Here is a 7,974-nt window from a genome sequence, read left to right on the forward strand (position 1 = left end):
GGGGTCCTCTCTTTATACAGCAACCCTTTGTTCCAGCACACAGGCTGCCATTTTCCTTGAGCATCAGGTGCCTCCCTAGGTATGTCCATCAAGCCTCTTATTGTAGGGTCTGAGCCAGTCTCAACTCTATCTTTGTGAACCTTCCCAGCTCTCTTTCCACAGGAAGCCTGGTATCTTCTGACAGCAGTGCCTCACTGTCAGCCTGGGTATTGCCACTCATCTCTGTCCTTGAAGTCGCTCTGTTCAAGGGAACATCAGTACCTACCAGCAGCTGTGGCTCACCTTCAGGCTCACTGCTGCAAGGTAGCTCCCTGCCTGAAATAGCCACTTCACCACCCCTGGCTTCAGGCATGGGGTCTGTCTGGGTCTCCCACAGGCTACCAGAGCCACATGCCTGTCTCCAAGGCTGACTGCATGTAACTGCATGTACACAAGGTACTGCATTATCAAAATCATTACCTATCAAGACATCTGCAGGGATATCCTGAAACACATCTACTTGCTTCCTTTTCCACCCTCCCAGTGAAGTTGAACCCTGGTCAAAGGTATTTGGAATGAGGTTCCTCCTAAAGCTCTGACTGGAGTGGACTGTCCAAGCAAGTACTGCTCCTCTTTAACCACTGCAGGCTTCACAATGGTTAATGTCAGAGGCTGTGTCTCTCTTAGCAGTGGCCTGTTTTCCATCCACTAAGATCAGCTATACACTCTAGTGATAATTTGATACATTTGTTGTCTCCAGAAAAATTACCACTGGCATGCTGTTATTCCCACTTGCTGGCTCCCCCACCTTTTGTTCCCCACATTGCTTCCATGGATGTCTATATGCTACATGGCCTCACTGGTTACATTTAATGGCAATACCTCACATTGTCACCCTAAAGACAAAGAGTGATGATGCAGAATGAGGAAATAGAGAGAGAGAGAGAGAGAGATAGAAAAACAGAGTCACACATAAAAAAACATGGAGGGGTACCTTTAAAATTTAAAGTTTCTATTTTAGAACAAATTAATTCTAAATATATTAGTGAGAATAGGATGAAGTATCTTTTAAGAAAGAAAGAATCTATTATAATTCTTAAATATAATACACTGCAACCCATAGGACTTAATAGGGAATGCAACTGGAAAAGTTTTATTTAGTGATGTAATAATTTATGTGTTTAATAGTTAAAAGTAGGAATTTAGCATATTAATTAGTTAATGAAATTGATGTGTTTTTAGATGAGTATGCGATTGATTAATGAATGCTTATAATATAAAAGTGCATGTCATGTGTAGTTTAATTACTCTGTAAAGGCTATTTGGCTGAGGTGCTGCGAGATTACAGTGTTGCTGTTTTTGTGTTACTATAAGTTGCTAGTCTAGCTCCATTTGAACTGTATCAGTTTGTTGCTGTTTTTATTGGATTTTGTATCAAGTTTGCTGTTGTTTATTCAGACTTGGATTTGCTGAATAAATGGATTCAACTAAAGAAACCTGGAGAAGTGGAATTACTGGGATATAGTGGTTCATTTTTTAGTAACTGTTTTTGTGGTTTACAATAAAAACATTTTTGTTTATGGGTAATTTCTGGCCATCTTCATGGTGTGCTATCCTATGTTAGTCATCATAATGATTCTGTCATGCTCTGTACAATACATGTTTCAAATAGGAAGCAAGCAAGCAGGAGTAGGGTAGTAGAAACATGAGTAAGACCTAAACAGGATACTGTTGGGTTAATAACATATGTAACCAGCACTTACAAACATAATATGAATATGAAAAAAACATGAAATAATGTTTGACATACTTCTGGGTTTGAACTCTTGACATAAGACATAATACAAAACAAACTAAATGTGACAAAGACAAGGAAAACTGGTAAAACAGCAACCAGTACCAATGACTGTTATACAGTAGCAACGTGTGTCCACAAGTCATTCATCTATCTTTATTAAACAAAAAAATTAAATTAAATTAAACCCAAGCATTTTCTTCTTGTATATCCACAAGACTTCATCAGAGAATAACTAATCAACAATCTTATGGTTTAAATAGACCAAAAAAAGTGTCACATGACTAATTAAAACCCTTATTGCCAAAAGGTTTTTAAAGCAGCCTTTCATAAAGTACAAATAAAACTAATAAAATTAGTATTAAAATAAAACATTCGGTGTTAAAAGTATATAAATATTTTTAAATACAAAATATAAAATATATAAATTTCTGTCCAATGCTTTTAATTTTAACACGATGAAACCTACGTGTTGTAGGTGAAAGCACTCAACAACCTGTTGTTTTTACTAGTTAATAAACAAGTGGTTTTATTCAAAGATTGGATCCTGTCACAGTTTTTTTCTTCTTGGAATTATTTTGTGGTTACAGTCGTTGGGATTTTAATTTTAACAATCAGACTACAGAGCAATGTTTGTTAAGACTTGGATCCTTAAAAGCATTAAAATGCCTTTGCCAATACAGTTCCCTAACTTATAAAAGCAGAGACCATGCTCACCTCTACTGTTAGGTAAAATCTGTTCTAGAACAGTAAATTTAAAATCATGGCTATGGTTACCAATAATGTATATTGCAAGTGCATTAGTGTTTTTACATGTTCTTATATCACACACGTGCTCATAGATTTGTTGTTTTAAAGTAGCTTAGTATTTCCAATGTAATAAGCATTACATGCCTGACATAATCCAAGTAAATTACACCTTTTGACAAACAATTAAAATTATTTTTAAAATAAAACTATCCTTGTCCTACTTAAATAAGTTTACAATAATGATAAAAACACACTTATTCCTGCCTTTGATAATGCCACTAGGGGCATGATGAAGTCTCTCAAACAAGTTTTTAAGCATGTTCCTTTACAGTACACTATAATAGGGGTCTATTTCCCAACCTTGTATTAATCTCATTGTCATCAGCAAAAATAGCCCAATTCCTTTCCATAATCCATTTTCCTGGTTTGTATTGCATGTTAAAAGTAGTAATGAAAGAGCTAGCAAAGATGTTGGTATTGTTATTGATAATAACTTGAGGTCTGTTGTTGTTAGGGAGACCATCTGTTGTTGTTAGGGAGACCATCTGAAAGAATAGGGTAGAAGTAGTCATTTTTCTTTTAGTATTCCCTCCTGTTTAAGTTTTTTCAACATTAATTCAGGGTAACCTCTTTGGTAAAACATACCTTCCATAAGGTGACACTCATTCAAGAAATCAGTTTCCCTAGTCACCATTTGTGCAGTCCTAACAGACTGACCCTTTACAATAGCTCTCTTTGATTGCATGGGATGTGCCATGGTGTAATGAAGTGTTTGAGTATGTAGGTTTTCTGTATATTTCAGCTAATTAGGATTTGGTAATAGGATCCTTTTCTGACCATATATCAAGATATGAAGTACTTTTTCATCATGTGCAAAAGTAAAAGTCAAAACATCTGTGCTACCATTAATGTAATGAATTAATTCACCCAGGCTCTCCTTAGAATCTTTCCACACCATAAAAATATCATCTAGGTTCATATGTACATAGGTGTTTACTAGACTAATGACCACAAGGGCCGTTTTAAGCCTAGCCATGCATCCCAAATCTCTGACAAGTTTTGATACCCTTGATAAGGTACCTAGTATAGAACCTAAAGGATTCCTTATAGATGTCATTCATTATAAATTGTTTTTCCCAGTGTACCATAACCATATTCACAAACAGAGGTCCATAGTTACACCCCATCGCTACCCCTTTACCTGTAAATAGTGTTTACTCTCAAAATATATAACATTGTTTTTTAAAATAAGTTCAAGCATTTCCTCACATATATTAATTTTTTCTTGTGTAATGTTTTTTTTTGTGTGTAGGACCTCAGTAAACCACTGAATACCTAACTCATGTGGAATAGCAGTATACAGGCCCTTAACACCAGTTCCAACTAGTATGTCACTGTCATTAAATTCTACCAGTTTACTCTTCTCTAAAAAATCCCAAGAATCCCTGCACACTTGCATTTCATCATCCAACAAGCTCTTTAAATGTCATATCTATAAATTTTGCACATGTGCTAGTTATAGACCTTCTTCAGTCAACTATTGGTCTTATAGGTGGATCGAATTAATCCTTACGGATTTTTAAATGGGAGGAGTAACCTGTGAGGGCATACTTAAAATAATTAGATTATTCTATAGTAATTCTACCATCAAGAAACATATCTTTAATCTGTATCTCAATTTTTCTATATGCAGGATTTAACTTGTTAATACTTACTAAAGAGTAAGCATCCCAATCTAAAATTGCCAATATCCTTTTGATGTAATCAGTCCAGTCCATAATGACAATCCCACCCCCCTCTTATCCAGGTTCATAATCCTAAGCTCCTGACACTTTAAATATTCTATTGCTTCTCTTTGGTTCATTGAAATATCAGAGTTAAAAGTACAAGCATAGTTTATTAAAATATTTCTTAAATCAATTTCATATAATTTCTCATGCATTTGTAGTGGCACTGGTGATTGCCTTGGCCAAGCTATTGCAAGCCTCAAGTCTTGCACTGAGACCCAATATAGCCCTCCTGCTGAAGCCCATGGTTGTAGCAGTTTATGAGGAGTGCCACAAAAGTCCTGGACTACTCTTGACTCCACCTTTGGGGTCTAAATGGAGCACCATCCTTATCTTGACCTACCATGTCTTCTGAAGGAAATGTAGAAATATGCTAGTCAAGTGACACCCGATTCAGATCTTGCATGTACCAGCCTATGCACAATGATGGACAAACTTACAAACTGCATTTGAACAATTGAAAGCACATAAATGGCCTGGCAGAGAAATTGGTTACCATTCCTTCAAAATACACTGCAAGTGTGCAATATGGCAGTAAGGCTAGGCTATGTGTGATGCGCACTGTATTTATACATGTTCCACTGTGAAATTGTCAAATGCTTTCTGATGATATTATCTGAATTACATTTCAAAGGATATATTATCACCTCTAAACATGCTGTCTGTTATGACGGATGGTAATAGAATATACAGTCTTCTGGCATACTGATATGACATGATAAATTGTATAATGTTGGAAATAATCTGTGTTTGTATGAGGTAAAATAATGTAAAACAGGACTAAATGGGTTGATGGACATAAAAATTACAAACAATTACTGAAAACACCTGTATGTTGAGCCCATGACTAAAAAGAAGGCTAAACTGATAAATGTTGCATATTAACTGCTAATGCTATGGCAGAAGTAAGGTTTTGAGACTGTAAGTTCTATGTGTTTGATTTTCACTTGCTGTTCTTCTTCTTCTTTCGGCTTTTCCCCGTTAGTGGTTGCCACAGTGGAACTCCAGTCTGCTAATGATTGGCAGTAGATTTTTACAGGGCCGAGGTTCCAGCTCAATGCCCAGCCTTTAATGAAGGCACGCCCATTCTACGCATGTCTTTCGAATGCCATTCGACCACAGGGAGGACATGCAGACTCCACACAGAAGGTGCTCCAGCTGAGAATCGAACAGGAGAACCTCTTGCTGTGAGGCAACAATGCTACCACTGCACCACTGCAGTTGTAAAAGACCTTATTTCTGTAAACTGATTTCATATGCATTGATTTGAAAGAGCTGAGTAAAACATATTGGGGTAGGTGCAGTGCATACTTTACATGACAAACTGTACTACACACCTATAATGATATTTGTCTTGAGTCATCCTTTTTTGTCAAAAGTATTGTGAATATTATACATATGCAAGTGTAGATTATATGATCATTGTTATGCTTAACATACTTAACACATATTATAGTTGGCTTATTTAGCAATCATTGCACAAGAGTTGTGTTGCAAATTTCATTTTAGTAATTGGCAGTTGTACCTGGTGTAAATTTTCTAATAAAAAGTATGTGACAATACTTACTCAAACTCCCTCAGTAAAATTATCTATTAACTGGATTTCAACCTTGCGTTACCTGTGCTGTTCTGCCAAACTTACTGCATTAACACCTTGAACCACAGAGTAAGGTAACTGAGCAATGTATTTTTCCCTTACTTATGTTTTATTGGAAGTGTATGTTTTGCAATGTTTTATTTTAAATTTGTTTTTTGTAAGTGGTCAGACCATTTGTTAAAGTTTTTCTATGCTGACAGCTGTTTTCAGAAACATCTCCTCTGGTGTTACACTATGTGAGCATTTTCTTTGGTTTTAAGTATCACACAGTGACAGAGAAAAAAATATATATATAGATAGATATATATGGGTATACTTTATTTCATTGAAAGCTCATTTCACTGAATTTGAATTTACCCTAACCAGATCTCTGAAAACTCAAATTACTGAAAACTCATTTCAATTAATCTTATTTCATTGAAGTGAAATACTGGCACTGTGTAGAGTACTGTAAGGCAAGTAAAAGGCATATGCCCTTTTCCCCACTGTAGTGCAATCCTAGAGTTAGTATATATAGTCAGGGGTGTGTGGGGGGCACAACCCCCCACATGGGCGGCAGTGGGCGTAGCCCTCCACCTAGTTTGGTTTTATATTATATTTTACTGAAAGCTTCAAAACAATACATTTTAAACCATAGACATGCATACTTACAACACCAATGACTAACTCTCTCCAGAAGACAATATATACCCAAACTAAGTGGGGGTCTATTCACCCCACATCCCACCTAACTATATATACTAACTTCAGGATTGCACTACAGTTGGGAAAAGGGCATATACCTTTTACTTGCCTTATAGTACTCTATACAGTGCCAGTACTTCAGTGAAATGAGATTCAGTGAAATGAGTTTTTAGTAATTTGAGTTTTCAGAGATTAGATCATGGTGAATTAAAATTCAGTAAAATGAGCCTTCAGTGAAAAAAAAGGAGACCCATTTACTATCACAATTTGGAACTGCACTTATGTGAAACTGGGATGGTTGAATGCATCTTTTCCAGTTTCCATATTTAGATTCCTCATTAGTGAATGGCAGTATACATTCGCTAATGTGGCATCGATGTTCTAATAACAGATCGCACTATAGTGGGGATCGGAAAATTTACCCTTTTTTCACTATAGTGTGATCTCAGAGTTGGAATATATAATATGCAGGAGGTGTAGGGGGGTGCAGGAGGACTTTCCCCCCTAGCAAAAATGTTACTGGTAATATGGAACTTCTGGTGTTCAAATGTGAATTACCATTTCCAACATTTTGGTAATTCTGTATTACCAAATTCGGAAAATGTATTTGATCAAAAGGTGGAAAATTGTCTTGATTTTCCACATTTTGATAGTAAACCATAGACACACACACACACACACACACACACACACACACACACACACACACACACACACACACAGAATGATACTAACACATATGACATTACCTTGATACAATCATTGTTTGAGAGTGTTTCCCACATGATAACTTGCATTTGTGTTGCACATCATTATGCCATCATGTAAATACACTGCTTGAGGAAGGGGCCACAGAGGAGATTACACAAGCTAATTTTGTACAAAGCATATAAAAACAATAATTACACAGTTTTAAAGGAAATGTATTACTGCCATGATTACTATTCAGACATATTACAAATATTCTGGATTAATTGTCCATATTTCAAAATTCATTATGTGTTTTTTATTTCCTCACACTTTATAATAAATGTCATACTTGTTACATCATACATATAAAATGTGTTATTAGTAGCTACGATAGTTCAGGTTTCAACAAGAAACATTTCTTTAAGTGTGAGTAGCTTATTCAAATTATCAAAAGCTGGAATCAAACCCTTCATTATTGTTGCCATTACTCATAGGTTAGTGCATTAATACACTGAGCCACAGAGATAATTACATAGCAGGTGTTTTTTACAGTTAGTAATAAGTATTGCTTAAATTATACATATGCAATTGTACTTTAAATTTGGTATGATCATTGTTATGCTTAGCACAATTCACACAGAGTACGGTTAAGTTATTTAGAATCCATTATATTTAGTTGTATTGCAAATGTC

Source organism: Protopterus annectens, chromosome 2.part2 (assembly GCF_019279795.1).
Source record: "Protopterus annectens isolate FY-2018-M chromosome 2.part2, PAN1.0, whole genome shotgun sequence".
Taxonomy (NCBI): domain Eukaryota; kingdom Metazoa; phylum Chordata; order Ceratodontiformes; family Protopteridae; genus Protopterus; species Protopterus annectens.